This window comes from Hylobates moloch, unplaced genomic scaffold (genome assembly GCF_009828535.3).
Source record: "Hylobates moloch isolate HMO894 unplaced genomic scaffold, HMol_V3 SCAFFOLD_12, whole genome shotgun sequence".
Taxonomy (NCBI): Eukaryota; Metazoa; Chordata; class Mammalia; order Primates; family Hylobatidae; genus Hylobates; species Hylobates moloch.
The window spans coordinates 80,084,272-80,101,190 of record NW_026652287.1 but is presented as its reverse complement, the minus strand read 5'-3'; the positions used below and the strand labels follow the sequence as shown (position 1 = coordinate 80,101,190).

Here is a 16,919-nt window from a genome sequence, read left to right as displayed (position 1 = left end):
CAGTTGCCTGAAAATCTAATAATCAGTTTAGGAAACATATGGAGAAGAACAGGAAAGGAATTACCAAAAAATATATCAAGAAAAAAAGATGAACAGGAAACAAGAAAAGTGGACATTCAATCTCTGGAGAGATAAAACAAATACACAGGTGATTGTCAAACCATTGAGAAATAACCCTAAAACAGATTACCAGTCTAGTGACTTGGGACCCTGGACATAATCTGTGAAGACTGAAATACAACAGCATCAGCATGAGGTAGTTTCTGGTAGTGTGAAAGCCACCCTATCCCAAATGAAGGCAGGAAAAAATGATTTCATGAGAATATAAATCTGCTAAGAGCTGAAGAATCTTCATCATTTCATGCATAAATGTGTCCACACACAAATACCGAATGGTAATATCTGAGTATAATATCTGAATGGGACACAATGGCTTTGTAGTCAACAAATGTTTTAGTCGATATACTGCAGCAGTTGTGATTTGTGCCCACTCATCCTTGTAGATCTTGGAATTATTCCTTTTTGTTTTTAGTGATGTCATATAACATTTGGTCTCACAATTAAATCTGAACAGATCCAAAAATAGTTTGCTCGTGTTTTTATGGAAATGTTTTTATCTGCAAATGGTTGATGGTTTTTCCCAGTATCTTTTGGAATGAAGCCTTTGATGATTTCCAGTGGGTACACTGTCAGGTATTGACAGCAAAGTTCCAGTGCTTTATAAACTTTTCCATAAAACAATCTTCAGATATAGTTATTTAAATGTAGTCATGTCAGGGATACCAATTTACCACTTCTTATCCAAAATCAAAAAGTCTGAATGGGTAAAGGGGAGTATGATGGGGAAAGGCAAGAGTTGGGAAGCAGAGAGGAAAAATGTTATTGTATTAACATCAGGGTTCATGATACTTCTAATTCTTGATATATATTTAAACATTTATATAGACTGGCCTAAGAGCATCAATAATTTTCACTCTTCAGGTGAAAAGGGTCTTAATTAGAACAATTTAGATACTGCCCAAGAACAATAATAATATATGGTACAATGATAAAAATCTGCGGGTTATCCTGAAATAACATCTTCTAAATTGATATTACTATTTCCTTTTATTTCAGAAATGTAGCTAGTATATGAGAAACTTTCTCAAAATAGCTAGCTGTGTGACCTTAGGCAGACAATGTAACTTCTTTGGGCCTTAATTTTAAAATAAAGAATGAACCATAGGTTCTCTTCTACCTGTACCATTTTATAATTGAGTGATAATTGAATTTATTTTGATGTGACTTTTTCTCCACATGTTTTAAACTCACACTTGCTTATGTTCTTAGAATAGTTTTAAATGAATTTTACCCAAAGATAGGAAATTGCTAATTTAGTCATGATTTTTTTTCTCAGCATACTTTCTTAATTTCAGTTTGTTTGTTTGTCTGTTTTGCGATGGAGTTTTGCTCTTGTTGCCCAGGCAGGAGCGCAACGGTGCAATCTCGGTTCACCGCAACCCCCACCTCCCTGGTTCAAGCGATTCTCCTGCCTCAGCCTCCCAAGTAGCTGGGATTACAGGCATGCACCACCACGTCTGGCTAATCTGTTGAATTTTTAGTAGAGACAGGGTTTCTTCATGTTGGTCAGGCAGCTCTCGACTCCTGAATTCAGGTGATCTGCCCACCTCAGCCTTCCAAACTGCCGTGATTACAGGCAAGAGCCACCGTGCCAGGCCAGTTTTTATTTTCGAGTATGTTTTGGTTCACAATAAAAATTATGAATTTACCAGATTTCTTTAAAAGATTGATGATACACGATCCTTACTAAATCTTTTGTGTGACAATCTATAGATACCTACAATAATGCCTTGCACTTAAAATGTGCCCAACTAGGCAGCTCTCTCCCACCCCTACAACACTGCTTTCACCCCCTTGACATGCTCTCACCCCTCCAACGTATGCCTTCTTGAGAAAATAAGGAAGACAATGAAGAACTAAGGCACTGTATCCACTCAATTATTAAGTGTAGCCTTGGCACTAGGTAGCTAAGTGAGTTGGGTCCTTCCCCAAGTTAGGTAAGTGCTTGCTACCATACACAGGAGAGAACACACCTCTCTTGGCAATTTAACTGGTCTGAGGCAGGGCCTAAGTATTCATTTTTTAAAGCTCCCCCAGTGATTCTAATGAGCAATAAGGGTTGAGAAATGGAAAAGCTTAAGGTTTGTGGCTTTTCTAAGTATTCACTCTTCCCAACAATCTGGATATGGGAGAGATGTTAGATTGGGATGTTTCTCACTGGATCCTGGCCCCATCACAAGTCTACTGCATTTTGGGTATTCAAATCCCAAAGTACTCCTATCTCCTGTACTAGCTTGTAAGCTGCTTTCAGAGTAGGTTCCTTGCCTCATACATCACTGAATCCCTTACAGCATCTAGCACATGGCTTAACACTTTCATACTTCATTAATCATCTTCAGGTTAAAATAGAAATGAATATTGGGAATTCTGATCTTTGCAGCCCAACTTCTGTAGGTGTTGGGATTCAGTCAACAGGGAAAAGATAAAGTTATTTTCTGTATGAAATAAATTATATTTTGACCCCTGGCCACAAAAGATCAATCACATTTTAAATAGTACTGATGAATCTTCAGAAACAAGGCAAAAATTATCAGTTATCAGGTGTCTAGAATATAATATTATCTTGAAAACAGTTACATCATTACAGGCCCATTTTTCTTTGTCAAATAGTTGTGTGAATGTTTGCAAAGGTATAGGCATTTTTAGAATAATACTAGCAGTATTTCCATATTATTCAGCTATTACTATGTTCCTAAATGGAGAAAGTCATGCAATAAATATTGAATGCCAACTATGTGCAAGGCACTCTGCTAGGTGGTACGTATACAGCAGTGACAGGACAGCTTTTATGGAGCCTGCATTCTAACACACAAGATAACTAATTATTCAATTACATTTTAAATGAGTGCTATGAAAGAAAAGTAGAGTGATTTGAATATATAACAGATCCAATTTAGCCACGGGGTCAAGAAGGTGATATTTGAGCTGACTGTTGAAGAATTCATAAGAATTAACTATGGGAAGAGAAGGGACAACATTCTGGCATAGGCACAGCAAGTGAGAAGATGCCACAGTCAAAAGGAATGTGAAGCCTGCAAGAAAACAAAAGAAGATCCTTATGACTAGAGCTCTGAGCGTAAAGAGTTGGTAAGAGACAACTCTGGCAAACTAGTCCATCCATCAGTAGGACTTTATTAAAGTTTTAGAATATACCTTAAGAAATAACAGGAAACCTTAAAAGCTAAGGAGGAACACAGTCAGACATATTTTTCAACCACCCTGACTACAGTGAGGGGAATGGATACAATTGGGAGTGGGGGAAAATTGAAGGGAAGAGACCATAAGAAAGGCTGTTTAAGTAATCAAGATAAAGAGATTGTATCTACAACTAGTGGGGTGACAGTGGAGATGCAGAGAAGTAGCCGGTTCAAGAAATACTTAAAGCTAAAATCAACGGGACTTGGTAATCAACTGGACATAGGGGTGAAGGAGGAAAAGGAATAAAAGCTGATGCCCAGTCCCCTGGCTTGGACTACTAGGCAATTACATGCTGGTGCAGTTCATACAAGGAACACATGAAAAGGTCTACCATTGAGGGAAAAGCCACAAGGACATTTAATTGATGATAATATACAGCAATGGCTCTGTTCTTGGCACTGTTCTAGGTGCAATGGATATACCGATGGTAAGTAAGATAGATAGATAAATAAGCTGATTGATAGATCGTAGCAAGTCTGTGAGATGGATTCTATACATTCCCCAGTTTAGTTAGGAGGAAACAGAGTCCAAGGGAGTTAAGTAAGTTGCTCAGTCACACAGTTAGTAAGTGCACAGTCTCTCAACCACTGCATTCTGCATCCTACTTGTATTGAGTTTGAGTGGATTTATCAACTAGTGGATTCATAGGTCTGGAATTAATAGAAGCCTGGATTGGAAAAATTGTTGCATAAGGGAACATAAGGTTACATTTCATAATTAAGAACATTTCTTGATTCAATTGATCCTTGGAGACCAAATACTCTTTCTCCAGAATAAAAAATGTGAAATGGAACAGATTAATATTGGAGCTCTTCCCAAAGTATTTTCTGTTTAATTACAATGAGGACATCAATACCACAACACTTCACCTACAGCAATTTCTCCCCTTTACAGGTATGGTGTGGGCTCAAGTAAACAGATCCCAATCTCAAGTTTCTCTTGCAATTAGTTCTGTGCCCTTGGAAAAGTTGCTTTAGCAGTGTGAGACTCAGTTTCTTCATCTATTAAATGAGGATTTTTTTTAAAAAACTGCTTTTACACTTACTGTGATGATTATATGATATAACGTAGATACTGGACTAGGCACTATATTTAAAAACTGTTCCCTATTATGCTATTGCTCTACATGATTAATATGTTACAACAAGGCTATCATATAATTATTTGTCTTATTTTACATTAATTGAATTATAATGCAGTTGTGATAGAACATAGGCTGAAAAGAGATAAAACAGTCTCCACTCAGCCTTCCATTTTTGGCACCTATCCAAGAACCATAAAGCCAGAAAGGAGGATGTTCAGGAGAATGAGGAAGTGTGTGTGACTACCTTAATTCTTACACTCAAATATTAAGAGCATTTAAAATTCTTTGTGCTAAAAAATTGGATACATATCACCACAAAAAGAACTTAGAGCCATGAGGCCTGTACTAACTTGCACCACACCATTTTATTTGAACTCTTGCGGTAACATCAACCTTTCACGTAGGAGGAGCAAGCAGGATTTGTTAAAGAGAAAAAGCAAGAGATTCTGCAGGAACATCTTAAGTGCTTTTAAAGCAAACGTTTGAATCACAGCAACAGAAGCTCACTTTTTTAAATTGAGGCTTTTCATTTTACCTTTCATTGCATGTTTATTCACCAGCATGCTGGAATTACAAAATTTTCAAGTTCTTATTTAAATGCTTGATCAGTACTATGAACCCAGTGCTATAAGAATACAGGCTTTTAAAAATAGAATAAATTCCTTAATATACTAAGCCTTGACAACTGCAAAGAATTTTGTTAAAATGTACTAGCATTTTCTCCGTTTGAAATGGGAAACACATGGGAAAAAAAAGTGAAAGTTGAGGAACTGGAAAAACAAAAGTAGGAAAGGATTTATTCATTAAGATGAATAAATCTTAGCACAATGACTACAGCCAGTCTGAATCATTCTTCCTTTGCATAAACATTCTGGAGTTGTAATAATGTCTCCCACCCCCAATACCAGCTTGAAAGAAAAAGAGGTTAACTTCTATAAAGTACTGACCTTGTGGCCAGTTTCTCGTAACACCTAAACACAGATTAACAGAGTGAATTCATGTAATACTTTCTAGCGATTTGAAAAACAATGTGTTTTATAAAGTTGAAATCAATTATATAGGTTTATATGAGCCTCCACTATTAATAAGCTTTGTATAAACTACATTTTTAAAATTTTTAATTTTTGATTATTATGGATACATAATAGTTATACATATTTATGGGGTACATATGATATTTAGATAAAAGGATATAATGTATAATGATCAAATCAAAGTAATTGGGGTATCCATCACTTTAAGCATTTATCATTTTTTTTGTTGTTGTTAGGAGAAGTAAGGTCTAGTGTTCGGTGGCTTAATAGGGCAACCATAGTTAACAATAATTTACTGTATATTTTAAAATAACTAAAAGAGTAGAATTGGAATAAACTACACTTTAAAGTAACAATACTTGCTACTAGTTGGGCAACTAAAAATCCTGAGTTCTTGAGCAAACTTCCATCATCTGAAACCATAGGTTTCAACCTATAAAACCTGCCAATTATGGATGGAAGGGATTTCTGCCTTCCAGACCATGAGGAAGCAAGGGAACTTAGCCCAAGAGTAACAGAAAATGGGCAGGAGCCATGTGTGTAATTGATCCTTTTAGAGCTGACTTTCAATTAATGAATTATTTCCATTAATGTGAAGCAATAGTAATAATAGCCACAGAACATGGGCCCAGGAGTGGAACCATCCAAATCACCAGTTTCCTCTCTGCAAAGTGATTGGAACTAAACCATTGATTTTTCCAACTGAGTGAACATCCAGGGGTTCTTAGATTTATTAAAGGAAGCATTATGCTACAGGGAGAAAATACAGGTCATTCTTGAGCTGTTTAATTTTAATTATAATTTTTAAATGTTTTCTACGCCAACCTTGTATTGCAGGTTATATTGTAAATGCTTCATCAACCTCTCATTTCCATTAAACCATTTTCAGTAGAACAGCCAACTGCCATTACTTCTCGATTTGCTTTCTTATGACTGTTGCCACTTCCATCCCCCAAAACTTACCAGGGAAGCACTGGCTATGGCTTTATTCCTTATGGGTTGCATTTCGAGAGCTCCTTTATCTGAAGGTCTGAAAGCCCTACCAGAAAAATATCCTTATATACTTTCTACAGAAAAGGAAAAGAGCAGTGGTGAAGCACTTAAAATATCAAACAGTGGGTATAAATCACTCAGTACCTCATCCCCTTTTTGCTGATGTAAAGTCCATAACCATGGCAACAGGGATTAGAAATAGCAACCTATGAAAAACACTGGGTTTATTGGAGCACATGGAAGTTTTAGTTTGGTTTTCAGCCAAATCTTGAAAAAACAAATCTTTGACTAATACCTACATGCTATTTTTATCACTTTTGAGAAGTAATGTTTAAATTATGGATTAAGGGGAAATCGTTTTTTTCCACTTAATAATCAAAAACATCATAAGCTAATATTGCAGGTAAGGAACGTTAAAAGGCTCTCCTTGTTTGTCCCCCAGTCTTCTAACTCTAGTCTCCCTAATGTAGGTGTTTGACAACAAAATAATATCAATTATCTGTCCTGATTTGTAGATTTGGTTGCAGGTTGAACTCTGGTTTTTTAATTGATATCTCTCTCCAACATAAAATTTTCAGACTTTTTTTATTCACAGACAAAAGAAGTTTGCCTTAGATATGAAGAGAGGCCTAATGATCATTAGTCTATAAATTAGATGCTTCCCTATGCTTATTAAGCTCCTTCTTTAATAAGCAGTAAATTGTAAAGCCCAAAGATTCAGCTTCAAAGATAGTATACTAGAGGAAGAAAGGGTCTGTGATCAGGAAGGTACGAGTGTGATGAGACTAGAACCCATTAGGGGCTGACATCTCTCCCCACTCATCATTTCCATCTTCATTTACTCATCCTTCAAGGTCTCACTCAAAACACATCTCTTCTATGAATCCCTCCAGGTTTACACTTTGCAGTTGATCCTCATCATTCACAGATTCAGTATGTGCGAATTCACCTAGCAGCTAACGGTTCATTTGTAACCCCGAAATCAATACTCACTATGCTTCTGAGGTTATTCACAGAAATGTGCACAATGGCACATTCCCAGCTGAAGTCAAACAAGGCAACATTGCCTTCTTGTTTTAGCTCTCATATTATAAACAAGTACCCTTTTTGTGATCTATGTAATGGCATGTTTTTCACATTTGTCCTTTTCTTGGTGATATCGTTGTTTAAAGGAAGCCCAAAGCACAGTGCAGAAGTGCTATCTAATGATCCTGAGCACAAGGAGGCTGTAATGTGCCTTACAGGGAAAGTATGTGTTCGATAAACTCCAGACATGAGTTGTGGTGCTGCTGGCTGCGAGTGCAATGTTAACGAATCTACAGTGTATATTAAATATGGTGTTTTTAAACAGAAACACACATAGAACAAGGTTATTAATTGATCAGTTGACAAAAATGTTGTAATCAGAAGATCACAGGAACCTAACCCTGCATTTCCCCTAGGAGCAATGCTTAATTGCTGAAGCAATTAGCTTCAGTATTCCCTAATTCATTGATTCTGACAACTTTGTAGAACAGAACTACTGAAAATAACAAGAATCAACTGTGGCTTAAACTCAGCTTGCTCTCATTTAAAACTTGTCTCTACCTCCTAATTAGCTCCTTATTATACACCGCTTTATATTCTAACTGTTGGTATTATACTGCGTAGGTCTTTGTTATGTGTGTTTTTTTTGTTTGTTTTTTGTTTTTGGTGAAACAGAGTCTCGCTGTGTCACCCAGGCTGGAGTGCAGAGGCACCTTCATGGCTCACTGCAACCTCCACCTCCGAGTTGAAGTGATTCTCCTGCCCCAGCCCCCTGAGTAGCAGGGATTATAGGCACCCACCACTATGCCCAGATAATGTTTGTATTTTTAGTATAGACGGTGTTTTGCCATGTTGGCCAGTCTGTCTCAAACTCCTGACCTCAAATGATCCTCCTGCCTCGGCCTCCCAAAGTGCTGGGATTACAGGCATGAGCCCCCATGCCCAGCCTGCTATGTGCTTTTTTTTTTATAAATAATAAAATAATAATAATACCAGCTCTTGATGATGGAGCTCCCACTATGTCAGGGTACTGACAGCTTTACAAACATGCCATTTGTGGGTGACTCATCTCCCAAATTAAATGGCAAGCCCCTTTTCTTCAGGGACCTCATCATTTTTAATGCATAATATTGTTTAGCACAGAGGCAGGACCATAAAACTTGCCAAAAAATTGAGGTGGTTTTGTTTTCATTCTTGTCACACATTTCATTAGGTATTTTTGAAAAGTAACATTGTCCAAGTAAATTTTCTATCATGGTTAATGATGAAACTGATAATCTTATTTTTCATCCCTATTATGTATTGACCACTTAACGATTTTTAAACCATGTTTAGTGCTTCATATACAGAATCTCATTTTAATCATTAAAACCACACTATTAAAAAACTGATACACAGAAAATTTAAATAGCTTTCTAAAGTCATAGGTCCTGAGGGATAAAATTGGACTTGAATGCAGAGGTTCTTACCCATTTCAGGTAAAGGCCCTTTTAAAATAAAAAATTTTTTAAATTTCCTGTAAAAGACCAGTTATAATAATAATTAAAACTTAAAGTGCTTACTCTGGGCCAAGTGCTATCTTAGTAACTTTCAGAGATCAATTTATTTAATCTTTATAACAGCTTATAAAATCAATATTATTATCTTCCTTTTACAGGTAAAGACCCTGAACCCTGAAAAATTGAAGTCTGCTCAAGGTCACACAGCTAGACAGTAAGTAGCCAAGCCAGGATTCAAATACAAAATACTCTGTCTCCAGAATCTGGCCCGTAACCATTTCACAACACTGCTTTCAACCCATGGATATACTTTCTGAATCTGTTACCATATAATGACAAAAAGCAACTCTAAATTTATTAAATGTATTACGTAAATTTACATCTCATTTATCATAAAAGCAGCCATATATGTTTGAAATATCAGAGTAAGTGAATATAAGAGAGTTGTTTATTCTACAGACTATCGTTGGTGGACCTGTGATTAAACACGGTTTGGGTCCCTCTACCATTGGCAGAGATGTGCTTCCAACTGAAATAACTTCCCAGCATCAGAACTGCTGGCACGGTTATTGCCACTTTCACAATTCTGAGGTTAGAGAGGCCCAAACTGTACTCAACTCCATCATTTACTGCTATGGGATGCTAGGCAACTAGCTCACCTTCTGAAGTCTCATTTTTCCATCCCTCTCTTCAAAATGATATAATACTATCCAGCTCATAGACTTGTTGTGAGAAATAAGATGAAATATATAAAGAACCCAGCACAACAAACAGTAAACAATCAATAAACATAAGTTCTGACCCCAAGAGACACTTACTCCTCCTCCACTAGATTAGGGCACTTGGAGATCAAGATTAACTCAAATCAAAGAGAAGCTCACCCTTTGAACCCTGAGATTTGGACTGCCAGCAACTGACGTATTTCCACAGGAACAGCTCCTGTCCAGCTAGAGAAAGAAAGCACTACCCAGAAAACCAGGACCAATAACCCAATGAAGTAGCATATTGTGGTGGTTAACCATCTAATTTTGGAGTAGAAACAGCTGAGTTTTCATCCAAGCCATGATTCTAGCTGCTTTATGGCCTTCTGTAAATTGCATAATTGATCTAATCCTTGTGTTGTTAATTTTTTTTGTCTGTAAAACAGAGTTCCTGTAATGATTATCAAGCTAATATTCCTACAATCCTGGGACATGGTAGGTGATCATGTTGAGGAACAGGGGCTGTGTGTCTGCCATTGTCTGTATTCTGTCCACTTTCACCTTCAACAGGGAGCTAGGTTCCCCCTTTGCACCTACAACCACAGGCACCTGAATCCCCCACCTCTCTCAGGACTGTTGGATGATAGGATGTCCACAGGTGATCCAGGCTTGAGGAAATCGGCACTCTGTGTCCCTTCCCCATCTGTTCCTCATCCTCACCTACCATGAGAACTCCTTCTTCCCCTTCCTATCTTTATAATTCCACTCCCTTCACACCTCTCTCTCTCCAGCTTCTTCTGCATGCCTCTACTCCCTTCCCCCCACCTCATGTCTAATTTTTGAACGTGAAATTATGATCTTTAAAAAGGCAGCAAAATCTTTCTGTCCCACACTTAGGCTAGAGATTTCTTTGATCATTTGTTTCTGCTTCCACTGCAAACTAAAGGTATTCCTAGGGTACCAATAAGAGAGTAAAGAAGATCAATCAACAGGAAACAAACATATATATCCCTGCCTCCCACATATATGTATAGCTGTAGGGTAAACGCATCTAATAGCAATATCTTAAGCATACCCTGAGAATGACCATGTATGGCAGATGCACCTGAATGTGTTCTAAGCTAAGGGATCTGTGAGTGGCCAACCCAGGGATTCCTTCTTTGTCTATGAGGAACATCTGAGCCCCAGCCCACCCTGTAAAACACCAGCCATACAGCAATTCAAGGCTGGAGTTTTGGGTTGAATTAAGGTTGCCAGGTGAAGGTTGTTAGGGAAAGGGTGCTAAGTGAAGATGCTGTATGATCTGTAAGCAGTTGCAGTTCTTCTGCCCAGCCTGCCACCACTGGACTCTCTCCACCGTATGAAAGTCTCCAATAAAATCCCATGACTCATTTGCTGGCTCTGGGTCTCTTCTTCTGTCTGTTGAACCTGGTGCTATCTCCACTGGAGTCAATAGGATTTTGGCATGACAATATCTAATCACATATATTCTATAAGAGCCTGCTACATGCTGGCTGCAATTCTAAATGCTGGGATATAGTCTCCACCTTCAAAGAGCTTATATTCTCTTTTTTCTTTTTCTTTTTTTCTTTTTTAAGAGACAGGGTCTTATTCTGTTCACTCAGGCTGGAGTGCAGTGGTGTAATCACAGCTCACTGCAGCCTCGAATTTCTGGGCACAAGCAATCCTCCTGCCTCAGCCTTCCAAGTAGCTAGGACTACAGTCATGTGCCGTCACACCCAGCTAATTAAAAAAAAAAAAAAAAATTGTAGAGACATGTTCTGGTGATGTTGCCCAGACTGGTCTTGAACTCCTGGGCTCAAGCAATCCTCCTTTGTCGGCCTCCCAAAGTGTTGGGATTACAGGCATGAGTCACCAAACCCACAAAGAATAGACAGTAAGCAAGAAAACAATTTAATGTATTTATTTACCTGTTTGTTGTTCCTCGTTCCTCTTCCCTACAAGAATAAATAATGTAATGTGTAGATAATATACGTTACTTTTATAGAGGGATTAATATGACCATTTTCCCTAACAAAAAAAAACAGCTAATACTTATATAGTGCTAACTACAGTGCTCAGCACTGTTTTAAGTACTTTATATGCATTAATTTAGTATTCACAATGACTCCCTGAAGTAGATATTCTCCCCAACTTACAGATGAGTAAACTGACGTATAGAGAGTTTATAAGACTTGCCCATGGGACGGAATAGATCATGTTCACTAGATCTGTGGCTAGATACTCTGCACCTGGATTTGTGTTAATATGCTCCCATTGAGATACCACTTCTAGCAAAGTGACAGAAACTGGAGCTACTTCTCGGTTGGGTTTGTGGGAATTCAGAATCATCTTCCAGGATCCATCTGATTTTTGTAGGGCTCAGACTCATGATTTAAATGAAGACATGATGGAGGCCATGATCTCTGCATCTTTTGAGTCTTTAAGAATGGCCTTGATCTCTGCCATCCTTTCCCCTTGATTCTTCAATATTATTTTATATTTATTATTTGGCTAGGGTGGAGGTGTGATTTCATAGGCTTCCAAGTGGCCTTCCTCATGACAATAGAGCTTACCACACAGGTCAAGGATCAATGTGTGCCTTCTGCCAATTTTCAAGTATGTGCAATCCAGTTATACATTTAAGTATCAGAGAAATGACTAGCAAGTGGGTTTATGGATATAGCTGATTCATTGTGAGCTGAATTTGAGCCACAATTGCATTTATTACCTGCTCCATATATACTCCACTCCAACAGGGAGCCCAGGATAATTCTTTAGGTCCTTAAGTATCAATGTCAACTCAGACCCATATTTAAAAATTCAGAAACCCTCAAAATGTTTTGAGTGTTCTCCTTTTACCAGTGTAGAGTTATTACCCAACTACGTGGCCATAGGTCTTTTCAGGGACAAATTGGAAGAAACTTTACTGAATACACTTGCTATAGGGTATAGAATCCATTCTTGTAAAGGACCCTGACTCTCCTTCAGTCAAGGGGTTGCAGATATGCAAATTGGGTCAGGTTCAGAAATCGACTTTTTATTGGGGCAGCTGTTCTCTGTCCTTAGACCACTTATCCTTGATTGTATAGATCGGGAAATACCCTTCTTGGATGTCTACCTGTCTTTCCCATAAGGATGCCCTATCCTATTAGTCATCTCCATAGTTCTTCACGAGCCTGGATCCCATGGTTGCCATTCCAAAAACTTGTTGCTCATTATGATAATTAATCCTATCTTGCATCTGGCAGTTAAGTAATACCACCTGGCCTCTACTAGTTTGGTATTTTCTCATGCCAACTGCTATCAGTGAGATAGAACAGCATCTCCTGGAATAAAGAAGAGAACCACCAATGTGCTTCTCAATGGCGTGGGTGCCCCTCTCACTAGCACATTTCTCATCCCATTGGTAAACACAAAGATGTTTCTGCAGAAAAATGTCAGCTGGTGTGTTTTCCAGCCCTATTTAGTGTCATTCCCTATGATACGCTTACTTATCTAAGCCTTTCGATCTCCACTTCATGTTCCACCATGATAGTTCTGAGGTTTCTTCTTCGCTTGGTGTTGACCATCGCTTTTTCTAAGAAAACAGTGTTTGGCATAATCTCCCTGGGTTCTTGCCAAGGTATAAATCCAGTATCACAGAAGGGTGATCCCATGTAATAAAATCTTAAATGTTCTTTCCCTGCTTTTCTAGCATTTATGCGCTACTGATGATCATGTGACTAGTGTTTGTCTCTTGGTACGTAGCTCTTTTCCTCCCTTAGCAGGCCCAGTACTTTCCCAGCTGCAATATGTTTTAAGTCGATTCTAGTTATCAGTTTGGAGGTCAGGAGGGAGGTAAGGATTGACTGGGGGAGGGGAGGAGAGCTTCACATGTTACATGGGCAGAGACTTCATCATTGTCTAGTTGGGCAGGGGACAAAAGTCAGGGGGGAGAAGAACAGCTTCTAACAAGGAAACATGAGCCACTTCTGCAGGACCACAGGGTTCAAGATGATCTGGGGTTTCAAGAATTTCAAGCACATCAACTCAAATGTCTCAATCGTGTGTCTCAGAGTCTCCTTCCTTCCCAACCAGAGCCCTAACTTTGGCGTCACAGACTTGCTGGAGGAAGTTTATGATGGAAATGTAGATTGTAACCATACTACTATTGGCCTTGTAGATCACAATCAAAAATTTTGACTCAGTTCTAAGAGCAATAGGAAACTGTCAAATGGTTTTATTTGGGGATGGAGGGAGACTGTTTTCATTTTTCTTTAATTTTTACATATTTAGGGAGTACAAGTGCAGATTTCTTACATCCATATATTGCATCATGGTGAAGTCTGAGCTTTTTTTTTTTTTTTTTTTTTTTTTTTGAGATGGAGTCTCACTTTGTTGCCCGGGCTGGAGTGCAGGGCCATAATCTCGGCTCACTGCAACCTCCGCCTCCCAGGTTCAAGCGACTCTCCTGCCTCAGCTTCCCAAGTAGTTGGGACTACAGGCACGTGCCACCATGCCCGGCTAATTATTTGTATTTTGTTACAGAGACGGGGTTTCACCGTGTTAGCCAGGATGGTCTCAATCTCCTGAGCTCGTGATCCGCCCACCTTGGCCTCCCAAAGTGCTGGGATTATAGGCGTGAGCCACCACGCCCAGGAGAAGTCTGGGCTTTTAGTGTAACTATCACCTGAAGAGTGAACATTGTACCCAATAAGTAATCCTTCAACTGTCACCTCCTTCCCACCCTCCTACCCTTTGTAGTCTCTAATGTCTATTACATTCTGTATGTTCATGTGGATCCATCCTCTAGCTCGCACTTATAAGTGAGAATATGTGGTATCTGTCTGTCTCTGAGTTGTTTCACTTAAAATAATAGCCTCCAGTTCCATCCAAATTGTTGCAAAAGATACGACTATTCTTGTTTTAAAATGGCTTAGTATTTCATTGTATATATATATAACATTTTCTTTATCCAGTCATCCACTGATAGATACTTGGGTTGATTCCTTATCTTTGCTATTGTGAATAGTGCTGTAATAAGCATTATGAGTGCAGATATCTTTTTTATACAATGAATTATTTCCCTTTTGGTATATAACCAGTAGCAGGATTGCTATTTTTAGTTCTTTGAGAAATCTCCATACTGTTTTCCATAAAGGTTATACTAATTTACATCCCCACCAACAGTATATAAGCATTACCTTTCTCCAAATCTGGCTGGTTTTAGATATTTTAATAATAAAAAATAAAATCCTGACTAGTATAAGATTATCTCATTGTGGTTTTCATTTCCATTTCTCTGATTAGTGATGTTGAGTATTCTTTCATATGATTGTTGGCTGTGTGTATGCCTTCTGAAAACTGTTAATGTCCTTTGCCCACTTTTTTCCTTGTTGAATTGATACTTGTAGATTCTGCATATTAGCTCTTTGTCAGATATATAGTTTGCAAATGTTTTTTCTCATTCTATAGTTGTCTACTTACTCTGTTGTTTCTTTTGCTGTGCAGAAGCTTTTTAGTTTAAGTCCCATTTGTCTATTTTTGTTTTTATCATGTTTACTACTGAGAACTTGGTCATAAATTCTTTGCCTAAGCCAAAGTCCAGAAGAGTTTTTCCTTGGTTTTCCTCTAGTATTTTTATAGTTTCAGGTTTTATGTTTGGGTCTTTTATCCATCTTGAGTTGATTTTTATATATGGTGAGAGATAGGGGACCAGTTTCATTCTCCTTCATATGGCAAATGAATTTTCCTAGCACCATTTATTGAAAAGGGAGTCCTTTCCCCAGTGTATATTCTTGTTGACTTTGCAAAGATGAATTGGCCTGAGATATGTATCTTTATTTCTGGGTTCTCTATTCCGTTCCACTGATCTATATTTCTATTTGTATACCAGTATCATGCTGTTCTGGTTATTATAGCCTTGTAGTATAATTTGAAGTCAGGAAATGTGATGCCTCCAGCTTTGTTCTTTTTGCTTAGGATTGCTTAGGCTTTGCAGGCTCCTTTTTTATACCATGTGAATTTCAGAAGTTTTTTCTAATTCTGTGAAAAATGACATTGGTATTTTGATAAAAACTGTGTTGAATCTGTAGATTGCTTTTGGAAGCATGGTCATGTTAACAATATTAATTCTTCCAATCCATAAGCATGGGATGTTTTTCCATTGGTTTGCATCATTTACAATTTATTTCATCAGTGTTTTGTAGGATTCCTTGTAGAGATCTTTTACCCTCCTGGTTAAATATATTCCTACATGTTTTTATTTACTTATTGTAGCTATTGCAATGGGATTTCCTTCTTGATTTGTCCTTGGCTAGATTGTTATTGACATATAGAAGCACTACTCATTTCTATATATTAATTTTGTATCCTGAAACTTTATTGAATTCATTTATCAAATCTAAGTTTTTTGGTGCAGTCTTTCAGGTTTTCTAGATATAAGATTATATCAGTGAACAGAGATAATTTGACATCCCTTTATTCAATTTAGATGACTTTCATTTCTTTCTCTTGTCTGATTGCTCTGGCTAAGAATTCTAGTTCTACGTTGAATAGGACTGGTGTAGGCACTCTTGTCTTGTTCCAGTTCTTGGAATGCTTTCAACTTTTCCCCATTAAGTACGATGTTGGCTGTGAGTTTGTCACATATGGCCTTTATTATTTTGAGATATGTTCCTTACATGCCTACTTTGTTGAGAATTTTTATCATGAAGGAATGCTGAATTTTATTGAGGGCCTTTTTTGTATCTATTGAGATGATCATATGGTTTTTTAAAAATTCTATTTGTAATATATCAAGTTTATTGATTTGCATGTATCGAACCATTCTTATATCCCTGGGATAAATTTCACCTGATTATGGTGTGTTATCTTTTTGCTGTGCTAGTATGTCATTGAGGATTTTTGCATGTTTGTCAGGGATATTAGTCTATAATTTTCTCTTTTTGAAAACTGTTGAATAGTTTTAAACAAGGGATAGGAGTGGATCTTTCTCACTAGGGCTACAGTACGAGTAATAAATTGGAGACAGCCAGAGTAGCTGAAGATAGAGCAATTAAGAAATCCTAACATAAATCCAGGATGTAGGTGATGCCAGCTTAAGCTAGGGTAGTGACATTAATATAGAGAAAAAAATAAAGTTTTAAGAGATATTTAGCAGGTAAGATTTGCAAGACTTGATGAGGACTGCTTGTAGGAAGTAAGGGAAGAGAAGTGAGCCAAGAATGATGCTGAGATTTCTGGCTTGCCCAGCTGATGAAGGAGGGTGTCATTCCAAATA

The 16,919-nt window shown here is 37.8% G+C and overlaps 1 protein-coding gene across 2 annotated transcripts in view; it reads right to left on the bottom strand.

Moving 5' to 3' along the window:
• OTOGL (otogelin like) overlaps window positions 1-6,468 on the bottom strand; it is a 269,944-nt gene extending 263,476 nt beyond the window's left edge. For both annotated transcript variants that reach the window (XM_032171665.1, XM_032761833.1), the window contains exon 1: window positions 6,400-6,468. The gene's annotated coding sequence lies outside the window, so the exon portion shown is untranslated. The remainder of the gene's footprint in view (window positions 1-6,399) is intronic.
• Window positions 6,469-16,919: the final 10,451 nt, after the last annotated feature.